At 41.2% G+C, this 16,945-nt stretch overlaps 1 long non-coding RNA gene across 1 annotated transcript; it reads right to left on the bottom strand.

Annotated features, from left to right (window-relative positions):
* Positions 1 to 8,434: 8,434 nt before the first annotated feature.
* LOC101907975 (uncharacterized) lies at positions 8,435 to 16,944 on the bottom strand. The gene is made up of 3 exons (XR_811138.4): positions 16,868 to 16,944; positions 15,207 to 15,300; positions 8,435 to 9,375 (listed from the first exon to the last, which is right to left on the bottom strand). It is a non-coding gene; the product is annotated as an uncharacterized lncRNA (long non-coding RNA).
* Position 16,945: the final 1 nt, after the last annotated feature.

A 16,945-nucleotide genomic window follows, 5' to 3' on the forward strand; every position in this document is an offset into this window, starting at 1 on the left:
TCCTCCAGGGGATCTTCCTGATCCAGGGATCAGACCCCGCGTCTCCAGCATTGGCCGGCGAGTTCTTTACTGCTGAGCCACCAGGGAAGCCCTAACCAGGTTTTACCTCATAACTATTCTGCCAAGCTTGGGACATCAGTAAGTTTCCCAGATCATTTCCCACAGTTTGTGGAAATGATTTGAACTCTTGAATGTTCTTTCAATGTCCTAGTGCCTATTTATTGAAAAAAAAAAGTTGTATTTACATTTTTTTTTTCCTGGTGAGCTATAAGCATGTCTAAAAGTTTATAGAATGTTTTTCCTTGAAAAATCTGTATAGCCGGGAGCAAATTTCAAGGGCTTGGGATATGCAGCCAAAAACTGTGCATGTTTTGGCTTCTCTTGCTACTTTGGCACTTCTCTCTTCTGACAACCATTTTTCACTTTTTTTTTTTTTTTAACCAACCCCCACCTCCAGCATCTCAAGCCGCTTTTTCCCTGTCGATAATTTTTCTGCATTTCTCTTCTCCAAGCTTTCCAGAAGGGTATCTCAGCAGGAACCATACATCTTGGTTAAGCCAATTGCTTCTCACTGCCACATGATGCAGAACTTTCCACTGAGCCTCTGATGCCCAGTGATGATCCTGTGGCCTCAAGTAAGTCATCCATGTGAGGTTTATAGAGAACCATATTGCTCTAAAAATCAAACGCAAATTTTACAGCTTCCTCCTAAATGTCCAGTTCAAATAGAGAGCTGAGGTGAAAGTGACTACAGTAATAGCACTCGAATGCTGTCACCACCTGGTGCCTGCGTGGTGGCCTATGTTATACGAGCAGGTGGTCCTTGTGTATTTTTGAGTGGCCAGCTGTCCACGTCACACAAGCCACTGTCGCATTAGTGTTAATTGGCATCTTGGTTGTAATGATCTGTGGAGAAGCCAAAGCTTGAATAGACCGCAGTATATTATTCCTCTTTGTTAAGAACTCTGGGTCAAGGCTGACAGATATCTCTCTCTATCCTCATTTCCTTATTTCCTGTATGAGAGTCTAAAAGGCCCAGAATTAGTGATTTTATTCAATTTATTGAAACTGAATATACACATTGTTAACCTATTTATTCTTAGCTAGGGGATCTACAAAGGAAACCTCAAAGCAACTTCATGGAATTTAGAAAGGGTCAGTTTCTTGTTTTGATAGCTCCAGAGATTATTTACCAGCCCCCAACTTTAGAAATAAAAGTGGCCTTTCCTTTATAGGTTTAATTCTGTGGGGAGGGGGATGGAGTCTGATTGATAGGTGGTGACTACCAGAAGAACACAATTGGAAGAGTCTCCTACTCTATGATCAACCATAGAAAATTGCTGACATTTTGACTTACAGAACAGGCATTTTCTTATTGTTTAACTCAATGCTTCTGCTTTTCAGTCTTCAAAGTTTCCAGGAAATATCTATTTCCTTAAGTGAAATATCCTCTATCATAAATTCTTGGCCACAGGACTAATATTTAAAATAAGCCTACCTGGACCACCTTGAGTGATGACGTCTCCATTGCATTAGGCTAGTCACAGGATGCTGTTAATACATCTCCTAAAACGATCGTGCCTTCTGAGCACAAGGTACTTGAAGAGAATAAAGAGTTGTACTTGCATGAATTTTGGTCAGAATGACAGGTGCTATTGAAAGTCATATACACACGTAAATATTGACTTTTAGAGTCAACTTACCAAAGCAACCATGAATCATTTTATTTCCATCACTCACAGAAACTGCGAACATACCCCAAGAAGCTAAATAATGTTCCAGATGCAGGGGAAAATTTTGTATTTCATAGTCAATAAATTGGCATGAAGTGTTTGTATCAAAATAACCCACAGGTGACGCTGCAATTCCATCGTCGTTCACTAAGCTGTGCATGGGTACCCCAGCCCTCATTTCTCTTTTCTCTAGATTTCACTAGGTGCCACACAGTCCTTTGTGCCACACAATGTAACCCTTGATTAGTAACTGTTTTGAATATTTAAAAAATTATTTATTTCTTATTTATTTATTTGGCTGCACTGGATCTTAGTTGAAGCATGCGAACTCTTAGCTGTGGCACGTGGCATCTAGTTCCCCAACTAGAAATCAAACTTTGACCTGTGCACTGGGACTCTGTGCATTGGGAGCACAGAGTCTTAGCCATCAGAGACCACCAGGGAAGTCCCTGCTTTGAATTTTTTTTTGTTGTTTCAAATTCACATTTATGTTTCTATAAAATCTCTAGGAGTGAGGTATTAGCATTTTAAGTCTTTTGATTCTTCCAAGAACCTAGTACTGCACCAGATAAACCTATACATCCTAACCATTTAGTAAATGTTCACTAACCAAATATTAAAGGTAGGACCATGAGCTACACAAACAGGTTTTCAAGGTCAGATTTTTAAACATTAAAATGAATAAAATAAGCCATTCGTACATCAAATGTCTTCAAGACACTGACCTCTGCATAAAAAGACTAGGACTTGAAATAAATTGAACCATTATAAGAGAAGTAAAAGTTAGACTGTCCATCTTTTATGCATTCCATTAATTCTGAGGATTTCATACTTCTGTGTATGGTGAGTTAGTCTTATTACTCAAGTCCTGTTCTTTTTTCTCTGCAGAATATTTGTCACACAGATATTTAAATGGAATCAGGGCTGTACATAATCATGACACAGTACTTTGTCAAAAAGAGGAAAAAGTTAATCAAGTTGGTAAATCATTCCAACTATATTTCCCTACCCCATTTCATAGACTCACAGGAAGTAGATTCTGAGAGTCTCAGAATCAGAGCACCTTAAGTAAAATATAATAAAATCTTAATCATTAGTCCATGGATAATATTTTACTGCTTTGACAGTTAAGCACTCTTTATTATATAAAAAAGAGGTTCTATTGAACGTCTGTCAAATAATTCTGGAAAGAAAAATAAAGTATACTCTTTCAGTATGAAACAGAATAAGTCACAACTGGCATGAAGTTAAATAACTAAATTAAAATTAAGTTCTTCATTGTCTTATTAGAATCATCAAGTTAGGGATCACCTAAAAAAGGCATATTGCTATCTTGAAAGTTGCTCAGTTGTGTCCGACTCTTTGCAATCCCATGGATGATACAGTCTGTGAAATTCTCCAGGCCAGAATACTGGAGTGGGTAACCTTTCTCTTCTCCAAGGGATCTTCCCAACCCAGGAATTGAACCCAGGTCTCCTGTATTGCAGGCGGATTCTTTACCAACCGAACTGTCAGGGAAATCCTATTGCTAAAATATCATATTTTATGCTCTTTTTTGTTTTTTTTTGCATTGCTATCTAGATGGCATGCAAAAAAAAAAAAAAGAATCATAAAATATGATATTTTGACTTTTTCTGTTAATGAGTCCTTTTCCTCAAAAAGCCCTTGATAGGCTGAGGAGTTTCTCATTGTAGGTGCTGGAAAAATCTGTTGGCCAGGAGATTTTCCTCTTGCTGGAAGACCTGCTCAAATGCAACCCAGGACAATAAGAAGGGATGTTTAGGGACTTCCCCAGTGGTTCAGTGGTTAAGACTTCACCTTCCAATGCAGGGGGTGTGGGTTTGATCCCTGGTCGGAGAGCTAAGATCCCACAGACCTTGCAGCCAAAAAACCAAAAATATAAAACAGAAGCAATGTTGTAACGAATTCAATAAAGACTTTAAAAATAGTCCACATCAAAAAAAATCTTAAAAAAAAGGCAGAAGGTAAGTTTAGGAACAGAATTGTGTTACAAGCCTAGACTGTGGTAACAGACTGTAGCAGACAGGCGCTGGGATAGAAGAGACTATGGAAAAATATGACTGGATATTACAGAGGAAGAATGAAAATGCTAGGAAAAAATCATGAGGTCTTAAAATTATGAAAAATTTAAGTAATGGAAGGAAAATAAGAAACCAGTTAGGACTGCTAGGAAAAATAAAAACTTGTTCAAGAAATAAAATATGTTACTTGGTTATACAGTGAATGATAGTTTTATGGCCATAATTAAGTGAACACTGCATGAAATTTCATTGTGTTCCAGGATAACCCCTTGTAGGGTAAAATGTGGACATTGTTCTTGTTCAGTCTCTCAGTCATGTCTGACTCTTTTCAACCCCTGGACTGAAGCACACCAGACTTCCCTGTCTTTCTCCACCTCCTGGAGCTTGCTCAAACTCATGTCCATTGAATCGGTGATGCCATACAAGCGTCCTGTCTTCTGTCGTCCGCTTCTCCTCCCGCCTTCAATCTTTCCCAGCATCAGGGTCTTTTCTAAAGAGTCAGCTCTTGGCATCAGGTGGCCAAAGTATTGGAGCTTCAGCTTCAGCATCAGTCCTTCCAATAAATATTCAGGACTGATTTCCTTTAGGATTGACTGGTTTGATCTCCTTGCAGTCCAAGGGACTCTCAAGAGTCTTCTTCAATACCACAGTTCAAAAGCGTCAATTCTTCGGTGCTCAGCCATATTTATGATTTATTGAAAACAGAATGTAAATATTATCACCTTGGAGATATAAAATGTAGACCCCAGTGTTTGGAGGAACAATGGTAGAGAGACTGCTAAAGGGAAGAATGGAGGCAGGAATGTTTTCATAAGACAGTGAGGATTCAAGAGAGACTGTATCAGTTGACAGAATAAGAAATACAAAAGAAAACATATTCTTTATAGTCATGAATATAATCATGTAAATTTCCCCAAATAGTGATTAATCATTGTAAATGGATGAAGGGAGGAGATGGGAGTGACGTAAAGATGAGCATAATTCTAATTCATCAAAGCAAGAAGTTGATGCTTCATGTGTACAATTCCTGAATTTATAAATAGATGTGTAAACACACTATATGTCAACATGGATGTAGTCATAGGAAGAAGATATTAAAAATGGTCTCTCCTGTGGATCCATTCTAGATGGATAGGTGGTGGATAGGATATCATTTCTTTTCATTATATCCTTTTTTATAAAGTGATTTAAAAATTTTGTGTTTATATAATTCTAACAAGTATTTTTCAAAAAGCTATCAAAAAATACAAAACTCTCAGTCACTGATAATGCAACCATTGGACACTTATTTGCTTCCGTATGTAGATTTGAAGGTATTCCGAATTGGGCACTCAGTCCAGCACCATGTCTTTCATGGAAAATCTTGTTGTAGGTCTAAATATGCACGAATTCTCCTTCCTTTCTTTTTTCAGTTTCAAGAGGTCATTAAAATAATTAAAAAATTATTCATTAATAAATAATGTATTTATATGACTCAAATTCAATAGGCATTAAAAGGAAATATAATAAAGTTCACATGCTATTCATGTTTCCCATGTACTCAGTGTTGAACCTGTTATTCTTCTAGAGCCTTTCAGAGTTATTTCACTTGTATCAAAGCTAATGAACATACAGGCATGCATATACACATATTTCTGAAAACCTACTGGATTGCAAATTTTTGGCTAGTTTGAGCTGATAATCCACTGTTTTAAAAGGAAAAAATCATACATTCCCAGGCAATCAGAAACCTCAATTTATTTCTCCAATTGTTATATGTTATTGAGCAAGGATGCCTGTGGCATAAAACACCAAGACCAGAAATATTTAATACTTAATGAAGTCATTACTGACTGTGTTTACATGCAGTACACAATGGTAACAAAGTTTGCCGCTCAAGATAGGAGGGCCAGCAGCACTGACATCACCTGAAGGCTGGTTAGACGTGTTGCCCCACAGACCCAAACCCAAATCCAGTAAATCGGAACCTGCATTTCGCTGAGATCTCCTCTCTCCGTCGACTTTATCATTTCAAACTTTTCTTCTTATGTGTGGACACTTCTGTATCTCTTAGGCTTAGCTGTTTTCTCCTTCTCTACTTTTAGGAGATGTTTTTACTTCAGATGAGAGAAGACAGTGACAGTGATGCAGAACTTGCCTAGACAGCATCAGCCTAGACTCGTTCTATGTAGAGAACACCTGAGAAGTAATCACCCATCACTCTGTTCTTCCTGGAATCGTGCATAATGCTTGCGAGTGCTTGTGTGTGCATCATTATAGTAGTTTTCCAATTTAGATAGGGAATATTGAATAGAACAATCTGGCAGTTGTTACAGTGACTCTTCTGAGACTGAAAGATCAGATAGCAAGGAAAATCAGTGCTCCACTCCCTCTGCATAAAAAAAAAAAATCAAATAGTACAGCCGTACAGGGACTATGATACACTGTTATTGGTTTCTTTAGATGTCATTACGTGTAAGTACATGAAGAAACTTCATCGATCTTTTATGGAAGCCAGGTTACTCCACTGTGTGGATAAGCCATAATTTTATAAAACAACCCCCCTTTTTTATTGGCCATTTGGGTTAATTTCTATATTTTAGTATTAGAAGCAGTATTGCACGAACAGTTTGATACATGTGTTAATATCTTGTCATATGCCTGAAAGTGTGCTATTAAAAAGTGTGGCTAGGCCAAATGACATCACCTGCTGTTGCTAACTTGTTCTCCATAGATATTTAATGTCCCCTCCATTTGAGAGAACAAAGTGTTTCCCCATGCTTTGTTGAATAATAATGTCATCAAACTCTGGATCATTTTCTGTATCCTAAGCTCACTGAGAGGAGCAGAATGGGATACAAGAAAGTGTGGATGTGAGGAAGATGAGGAAAAAGATCTGGTTGTTGGAAACCAAAGGAGTTCTAGAGACTTGGGGTTCCAAGAGATGGTAGAAGAATGCTAAATAGGGCAGGGAAAGGATGATGAATATAAACCTCAGATTTAAGTCCTTTACCCCTCTATCAGAAGGACAGTAGAACACACTACATTGTATGTGATGAAGGCAACTGCTCCTTCCCTGGGGGACAAGGTGCAGAACATATTTCAGAGGAAAGTGCTGGTATTTTCTATTTTTTCTTGTATTTATTTGGCTGTGCTGGGTCTTCCCTGATCAAGAATCGAACCCAGGCCCCCAGCATTGGGAACACAGAGTCTTAACCACTGGACCACCAGGGAAGTCCCTTTCCTTTAAATGTGTGCTTCCTCACAGTCTGGACCTTTCTCTACATACAACCCTTTAAATACTGGGAGACTTTTTAGTGTCAGAGTTCCCAGGACTTGTGTAGGGTTTGTGTAGGACCCAATACCTCTCATTTTCTTAGAGGAAGATAATGAAATCTTGCTGATTCATCATTCACAAGCTAGAATATTTGCTGAGATTTTGGATACTATAAACACAAGCTTATCTTGGCTTTCCAGCCTCTATTTATAAGGAAGTCCTTAAAGCATTTTGCAAATGGTACTCAGGCCTAGGAAACAGTTGAAACCGTGTCATTCAAGGTAGGTCATTGCTTTGTCCTGAGGATAAACCTGACGTGTGTTAAGTAAACAGTTACATCACATGATTTGTAAGCATTTAAAGAGACGGGAGTGCTTTCTGATATTAAAAGTTGACTACTCGTTAGACTCGTATTTCATCACAGACTTGCTCTGAGAAGGACGATGAGAGTTGAGGTTGATGCAGAGCAGGTGGACTGAGCTCTTAGCCCCATGTAGTGCAGAGCTGGGGAAGCTGTCTTGAGATCTCGGGCAGGTTCCTTAGACTACGCCTCGGTCATGGAGCGACTGACTTTGAACTGGGATGTGGCTGTCTGGATCTCTCTCCTTTACTCTGAAACAGCTGAGCCAGTCCCCAGTTCTTCCGCTCCTGTCTCTGTTCCCTCAGGGGGCAGAGGCAGTACTGTGGGGCCTTGGCAGTGCCCGTCTTCCACAGCCAGCGTATGGGGAGATTTTTCTTCCTGTTGCCCTATTGTCAATACCAGTTCCATACCATTAGTCAATCATAGCAATTGAGGGACCCCACCAGCCTTTTGAAATGCTGGAAATGGCGGGCTTCCACCATCAGGGTCGCATCAAAACTACATGGATCCGGCATGTTCCACTTTGCTCCAGGGCTAATGCCATTTATGGAGCTGGCAAAATGCAGCCTCTTACAGTCCTGTGTTAAATAATAGGGTAACAAACATGAAAGGAAATCCATTTAAAAGAGAAAACAGAGTCACACGTGACGTAACATGAACCCTTTCTGCAGTTAGTATATAGTTTCCCCCATTTGCTTGTGAAATATGAGGGCAAGAATTGTTTTTTTTTTTTTTTTTAACTTTTGTATCTCCATCCTCTGGTGGCTCAGACGGTAAAGAATTTACCTGCAATGCTGGAGACCTGGGTTCAATCCCTGGGTGGTGAAGATGCCCTGGAGAAGGAAATGGCAACCACTCCAGTATTCTTATCTGGGAAATCCCATGGATAGAGGAGCCTGGTGGGCTATAGTCCATGGGGTCGAAAAGAATCACACATGACTGAGCACGCATGCATGCTTTTACTTTATCTTATAATAAATACTGTTGATAGTCTAAAATGTTTTGATCAGTTTTTCTTTATGGATTTAAATTTTGAGGCAACTTTAAAAGTTTGGTCCCCGAGGAGACAAGAGTTTGATTTAAAACAACAAATGAAGACTTTGAGTCACTAATATTTTTTAATGATGTGTTTTTCCCAACACTCGAGTGTTAGAAATATTTTTGAAAATGTTTTTGTGTTAAAGGTCTATTTCTTTAAAAAAGAATGTACTGATGGGAAAAATATGACTTTATGTAGAAAGAACTTAAAAATAAATATGCAAAACTTTCCACTGAGGGTGTACAAAATAACTGAATGAGAATTGGTCATTTTCAGTAATATTACACTGATAATTCTTACAATCTCCATGTACACTTTAAATTTTTTATTAACATGAATTCATTATAGAACAAATTTCTGCACTTAAACATTAAAAGCTATTTATTTATTTATTGTTACTTCGCCTTCTTCCATGGGAAATATGCTTCTGAATGTAATGAATAAAACCAGAGGTGATTACGCTCATTTTAGTGGAGTCTGTGGCATAAGTGCCATTTTCAGTGTTGTGATACTCCCTCTTATGGGGCAAGAAAGAGAAGAAAAAGGGAAGAAAACCAGCTCTGTAGGTCTGCTGTGTCCCTGGGTCTCGTACTTTGCCTGTTATGTGGTTCCCAACATTCCTCCAAGCCATTCCTTTTTCTTTCATTTATTTTTTATTGGAAGATAATTGCTTCATTATGTTGTGTTAGTTTCTGCTGTACAACGGAGTGAATCAGCTGTAAGCACACACATATCCCCTCCTTCCTGAGCCTTCGTCCCACCCCAGTCCTCTAGGTCGTCAGTGCACCGGGCTGAGCCCCCCTGGCTCTGCGGCAGCTTCTCGCTGGCCGTGTCGCACACGGGAGTGCGCATGTGTCAGTGCCGCGCTCTCGGTTCATCCCACCCTTTCTTTCCCCGCACGTGTCCACGGGTCCGTTCTCTACGCCGACATCTCTATTCTTGCCCTGCAAGTAGGTTCATCAGGAAGAGAAAAATAAATATTGTGTATTAACGCGTATATATGGAATCTAGAAAAGTGAAACTGGTGAACCCCTGAGCCATTCTTTTGGGAAGGTTTCTCATGCCCCCTCTGAGGGAAGCTGCAATTCAGACTCTCGTCTGTTTGATGCCGAAGTCCTTGTTTTTCCTAATGTCCCTCTATGTCTTCATGGGATGTTTTTCCTAAAGCCATTTGAAGTGGAAAAGGGAGCAATGCAATTCTAAATGGAAGTAATAATTAATTTCAACATAGTATAAATAACCTTGCTTTTTAAGATGGCGTGTGATTATAGTTTGCATATCTATGTTTTAACTTCGAGTTAAAGAAAACAAGTTGCATAAATATAATAATTGCCTTGTAACATAAAATGATGGCAGGCACATAAAGATCAAGGGTAAGTACCTGGATTAGGTTCTATTTGAATTCTAACGTTGCCTTGAATCCAAAAAATGAGTGGTATTTTGGTTTACATGCGTGGGCTTTTTATTCATCTGTTGAGTCTTTTCTCACATCTGTTGAAAGCTGTGGAAATTTCCTATAAACAATGTTCATAGAGGTGCAGTCATTTTTACATAAAATTTTTTTTGACAGAGCCACAGATTCCCTCAGTTCATCACTGACCCCCTTTCCACCTTTTCCCTGGGTCAATATGGAAAACTTTGTTACTACAGATGCCATTCTCTGAAATATTGGCTGAACTTTGTTCTTGGAATTTCACAAGGCTTGGCAACATAAACAAATCTTTCATTAATAGCTTAACTATGTAGCAGGGTACATGTTTAGGGAAATGTGTAATTAGGGGGATAGAAAGCTCTGGAAATGCTGTTTGAATCTGGGCTATAGCAATAGCTCACACATACATATTCCTGAAGAATGTTTCTATGTGTTACAAATCTTTACTTAATCATCACAGTCTCCCCTGCAGGGAAGTTCTGAGGTTAATAGTCCGTCTATGGCTTTACAGCTGGAGAATGGAGGAAGCTAGGATTTGACCCCAAGGAGTCTCATCCCAAGGTCTATGTTTATTATGATACCACAGATCTCTCTCAGTTCAGTTCAGTTCAGTCACTCAGTCGTGTCCGACTCTTTGCGACCCCATGAATCGCAGCACGCCAGGCCTCCCTGTCCATCACTAACTCCTGGAGTTCACTCAAACTCATGTCCATTGAGTCGGTGATGCCATTCAGCCATCTCATCCTCTGTCGTCCCCTTTTCCTCCTGCCCCCAATCCCTCCCAGCATCAGAGTGTTTTCCAGTGAGTCAACTCTTCTCATGAGGTGGCCAAAGCACTGGAGTTTCAGCTTTAGCATCATTCCTTCCAAAGAACATCCAGGGCTGATCTCCTTTAGAATGGACTGGTTGGATTAGGCTGGTCCAAAACACATATTTTGATTCACTGTTAATATGTTTGCTAATTCATCTTCTCTGGATGATTGGAATTTGGCTGTTAGCTACAATTCCATGAAAATGTCGTAAGTAAAGAAAATTGAAAATCAATTACCTGAAACTTCAAAATATTTAGGTTTTTGGTGCACCTCTGACTAACCAACCAGGTTTATTAGGTTCCTATGAGGGGTATTTTTTGTGTGTGTGTGTATTAGTTGCTTCAGTCATGTCCAACTCTATGCGACCCTGTAGACCATAGCCTGCCAGGCTCCTCTGTCCATGGGATTCCTCAGGCAAGAATACTAGAGTGTGTTGCTGTGCCCTCCTGCAGGAGATCTTCCCGACCCAGGGATAGAACGCAGGTTTCTTATGTCTCCTGCATTGGCAGGCAGGTTCTTTACCACTGGCACCATCTAGAAGCCCCCCCACAACCCTCTCCCCCCACCGTAGGTGGCATTATATGAAGGGTATTAGAATTTCCAGGTCAACCAACTTGTGCACTGGGTAATGTTCTCTTTAACAGTCTCCATGTGGTTTTCTGTTCTTTAAAATAAACACTGCTGCTGCTGCTGCTACTAAGTCGCTTCAGTCATGTCCAACTCTGTACGACCCCATAGACGGCAGCCCACCAGGCTCCGCCGTCCCTGGGATTCTCCAGGCAAGAACACTGCAGTGGGTTGCCATTTCCTTCTCCAGTGCATGGGTTGGCATTATTAAATTTTAAAATGACAGGTAAATTTAACAGGACATGAACAAGTGTTTGAAGTTAAGTTCAGAATTATATCCCTTAGTAAAAAAATGATTCTTTTGTAACTATTTCTAGAGTCTTGTCTATAACCTGAAAGCAAAGTCTTCTCTTCAGCACTGGGAGGTATATAAAGCAGTTTTCTGACCACACAGTTCTGTGAGCTCATCACAGAAAATTGGTTTGCAAGGTCTTTAGAAGGGCAGGCTATTTGTAAACTCCTTTTGACTTAGCTGGCAATGCATAAAAAGCCATCTTCCCACGCAGAAAGATACTCGAGAAAAGAAAAAGATGTGGTGAACTGGGTATATTTAGTTGAAATAAAAATGACTTCTTTATTTCTGCATAAGCAAAATATACATGTATAGGGAAAATAACAATTTATGAAATAGAATCAGGCCACAGTGCATTTCTTTATTTCCCACTGGAAGTTATTATAAAGCACTGTGTTTTCACCTCTCTTATAACACCTGCCGTGGATGATCAGCAGATCGTCCACCCCTGCTGTAGTCTTCACTTCCTGAGTGTGCGTATCATGTCTTTATCAATCTTGGGACATGCCTCCTGGGCTGTGCCCACTTTCCTGCACCAGTTTATGCTCCACTTGGGACTTTTGTACTCACAGGCATGCCATGAATTTTTATGAGATTACACTGAATTGTCCAATATCAATCCAGGACATTTCAACCTGGAACAGAACTTAGAACACTGTACCCTTTCCCAGTAAGGAAGTGGAAGCCTTTAGATTACTGCTCACTCTTTCCCTCTGAGTCAGTACCTCATGTGATGTTAATTTCTTCTCAAAACTATTTAGTGTCTGTGCTTCATGATCTCTATCATTGTGGTTTCTCTCATCTCATTCCTGTTAACACCCCCATTTTGGTTGCCATTATAACACCTCTTCTGCTGATCTTCAAATTTTGCCTAAATAGGCATTAGTCTAAATAAGATAGGAAAAAAAAATATCTTAATGATACAGATAACCACACTGGTGTGATCACTCACCTAGAACCAGACATCTTGGAGTGTGAAGTCAAGTGGGCCTTGGGAAGCATCACTATGAATGAAGCTAGTAGAGGTTACGGATAGCTGAGCAATTTCAAATCCCAAAAGATGATGCTGTGAAAGTGCTGCATTCATTGTGTCAGCAAATTTGGAAAACTCTGAAGTAGCCACAGGACTGGAAAAGGTCAGTTTTCATTCCAACCCCAAAGAAAGGCAATGCCAAAGAACATTCAAACTACCACACAATTGCACTCATCTCACAGGCAAGTAAAGTAATGCTTAAAATTCTCCAAGCTAGGCTTCAACAGTACGTGAACCGAGAACTTCCAGATGTTCAAGTTGGATTTAGAAAAGGCAGAGGAACCAGTGATCAAATTGGCAACACCCGTTGAATCATAGAAAAAGCAAGAGAATTCCAGAGAAAAACATGTATTTCTGCTTCATTGACTATGCTAAAGCCTTTGATTGTGTGGATCACAACAAACTGTGGAAAATTCTTCAAGAGATGGGAGTACCAGACCACCTTACCTGCTTCCTGAAAAACCTGTACACAGGTCAAGAAGCAACAGTTAAAACCCAACATGGAACAACGGACTGGTTCCAAATTGGGAAAGGAGTACATCAAGGTTGTATATTGTCACCCTGCTTATTTAACTTATATGCAGAGGACATCAAGCGAAATGCCAGGTTGGATGAAGCACAAGCTGGAATCAAGATTGCCAGGAGAAATATCAATAACCTCAGATATGCAGATGACATCACCCTTATGGCAGAAAGTGAAGAGGAACTAAAGAGCCTCTTGATAAAAGTGAAAGAGAAGAGTGAAAAAACTGGCTTAAAACTCAACATTCATAAAACTAAGATCAAGGCATCCAGTCCCATCACTTGATGGCAATTACATGGGGAAACAATGAAAACAGCGAGATACTTTATTTTCTTGAGCTCCAAAATCACTGCAGATGGTGACTGCAGCCATGAAATTAAAAGACATTTGCTCCTTGGAAGAAAAGCTATGACAAACCTGGACAGCATATTAAAAAGCAGATACATTACTTTGCTGACAAAGGTGTATCTAGTCAAAACTATGTTTTTTCCATTAGTCATGTATGGATGTGAGAATTGGACCATAAAGAAGGCTGAGCACCAAAGAATTGATGCTTTTGAACTGTAGTGTTGGAGAAGACTCTTGAGAGTCCCTTGGACTGCAAGGAGATCCAACCAGTCCATTCTGAAGGAGATCAGCCCTGGGATTTCTTTGGAAGGAATGATGCTAAACCTGAAACTCCAGTACTTTGGCCACCTCATGCGAAGAGTTGACTCATTGGAAAAGTCTCTGATGCTGGGAGGGATTGGGGGCAGGAGGAGAAGGGGACGACAGAGGATGAGATGGCTGGATGGCATCACTGACTCGATGGACGTGAGTCTCAGTGAACTGCGGGAGTTGGTGATGGACAGGGAGGCCTGGCGTGCTGCGATTCATGGGGTTGCAAAGAGTCGGACACGATGAGCGACTGATCTGATCTGATTCATTGGGAGGACTAATGCTAAAATTGAAACTCCAATACTTTGGTCACCTGATGCAAAGAACTGACTCATTAGAAAAGACTCTGATGCTGGGCAAGATTGAAGCCAGGAGAAGGGGATGACAGAAGATGAGACCGTTGGATGACATCACCGACTCAATGGATATGAGTTTGAGCAAGCTCCGGAAGACGGTGAAGGACAGGGAAGCCTGGCGTGCTGCAGTCCATGGGGCGGCAAAAAGTTGGACACGGCTGAGCTACTGGACAACAACAACAACAACAAGCGTAAAGAAGAAAGCGTTCATTTCTCTAGTGAGCTGAAAAACACAGGAATTTGGAATATTTTTTGTCAGAGAATAATGGTGAACTGAGTCACAAGAAGAAGTTCACATCTGTGGTATCTCCTTCCAAGCCAAGTCTTCTTCCATGCCTCAGTGTTTTGTTTTGTTTTGTTTTACAGAGTTTGTAGTTTGTCTGCCTACTTCCCTTTCTTTCGCTTGCCTTTTCTCTTTCTCTCTCTCTCTTGTTTACTTCATTTAGAAAGCCATTCCAAACTCTTCAAGTTGTGTTTTGAATTCAGTCTTTTATTGGCTTACCTTTTCGTACATTAAGAGGGCTTCCCTGGTGACTCAGATGGTAAAGAATCTATCTGCAATGCAAGAAACACAGATGCTGGGTGTTCAGTCCCTGGGTCACGAAGATCCCCTGGAGAAGGGAATGACTACTCACTCTAGTATTCTTGCCTGGAGAATTCCATGGACAGAGGAGCCTGGCAGACTATAACTCATGGAGTCGAAAAGAGGCAGACACATCTAAGCGTGTCTGCTTCACTTTTACTCTTAAATAGGGACCAATAGTATCAGCTGTACACATCGGCTACAGCTGATACTTGGGCTAGGTGTCTTTCTTATGCATTGTATGTTACTGCCGCAGCCTCACCGGCCACTATGCATTAGTCCCTGGGGATAGGAGAAACAATCAACCTTTGCCCACATTCTCACAAATGGCTTGGTTATTAATCAAGTGGTCACTGGCTAGGCTTCCTTTGTTCAGTCCCCTGCTTGTGAGTATGGAAGTGTTAGCTCCAGACAGAACCACAGATAAAGCAGCTAAAGCCCAGAGTGATTAATGACTTACAAGGTCATGATTCTAGGTGGAAGCAAAGCTGGGCCAAGAATCCAGGTTTTCTGTGTCCCGGGCAGGTTTTGTTGCTGTTCTTGAGCTCTGCTTCCTATAACATAAAAAAATCCTAATTCATAAATGTTTCATTGTAATGAGTGTCAAAAAACATTGCAGGCAAAGATAGTAGGTCCAATAATATTAATTGATACTTCTTTTTCTAATCTGAAGAACAAACTACATCAGTGAAAATAGGAATTATGAAAGTATTGGTAAAAAAAAAAAACAAAAAAAAAACAAAGCTTTAAGTAAATTAATAAGTGTTAAGAGACACATTCGTTGCTGTCATTGTTTAGTCACTAAGTCGTGTCCAACTCTTTGCAACCCCATGGAGCCCTGCCAGGCTCCTCTGTCCATGGGATTTTTCCAGGCAAGAATACTAGAGGGGGTAGACATTTCCTCCTCCAGGGACTCTTCCCAACCCAGGCATAGAATTGGGTCTCCTGCATTGGCAGGCAGATTCTTTAGCACTGAGCCACCAGGGAAGCCTAAGAGACACACCCTTAAAAACAATTTGCCATCTTCGTCCAACAGCATTTAAGGGAATGTCTAGATGGAGCTTTCATGACTTTAAATCACATGACACAATTTTCCCCCGAATTTTAACGTTTTCTTCCAAATCACTTACTAAAAAGAAACCGCAACATCTTTAGCAAGAAACGGGAAGATAGAGGGCAGCACAGGACCAGAGTGCTGGGCGCCCTGGGACAGAGCAGGTCTGCCTAACTCGCGCGGAAGAGGCTGCCAAGAAGACCGTGGAGTCAAGGCTCTGCCCTCATCCTCTCCCCCACCCCTCCAGAGGGAAACGCAGCGTCTTTCGCTCATTGTGTAACAAGAAAAGGGGGTCTTGGAGACACAGCCAACGAAGAATAAATGAGCGCTCTGCCCGTTAAAAGTCAGTGTGCAGACTGGACCGAGGAAGCGTGCAGAGTCAGAAAGTCTTATTTTTAAAGGGTACAAACCAGAGAACAGGCCAGGCAGAGGGTGTTTCCCCCCACCCCACGCCCCCTCCCCAGGTCCCTTCCAGCCTCAGTAACTGGGTAGGTTTGGCAGCCTGGGAGAGGGCCGCGTGGTCCCCTGATGAACGCTCCCCTCGCACACGGGCGCGAATAAACATATCAGCGGGGGAGGGGAAAGTGATAACCACCAGTCTCAGCAGAAAGACAGATCCTATAAATATGCCAGGGGGTCAATAGAAATGATTTCATTCCGCCTGTACAAGACTGCTGATGAGTGCTGACAGGGCAGCTGACTTCAGGGCTGCGTCACAATGGTACCCAGAGCATGAAGGGCAGGACCAACAGCATCAGCGGACTGTGTCCTGAGCTGCGGTTCTCAGCAAGGCCAACCGCGGAGAAAGGCAACAATAGACCTAGGAGGACCCGGGAGCCTGAGGCTTCCCGCTTCCTCTCCCTGCGCTGCTTTATTCTCCCCTCCCTTCTCTCTACCCCAGTCTCTCTCTCTCCCCCGACTCTTCTCCCCGCCCCCCGCCCCCCCCCCCCATATTCATCCCTTTGCTGTTTTGCTATTTCTAGAAAGAATTTTTTCTCTCGCTGGCAGAGCATCTGTAACAAAAGAAAGAAGACTTAGATGCTGAAGCGGGGTGTCAGGGCTTTTACCTGCAGGAACGTGAGGATCTACTGCTGTCTGGATGGGAATGAGAGAATTCTGGGAGAGCGCGGATGCTTAACTGCTCA

This window comes from Bos taurus, chromosome 14 (assembly GCF_002263795.3).
Source record: "Bos taurus isolate L1 Dominette 01449 registration number 42190680 breed Hereford chromosome 14, ARS-UCD2.0, whole genome shotgun sequence".
NCBI classification, from domain to species: Eukaryota; Metazoa; Chordata; class Mammalia; order Artiodactyla; family Bovidae; genus Bos; species Bos taurus.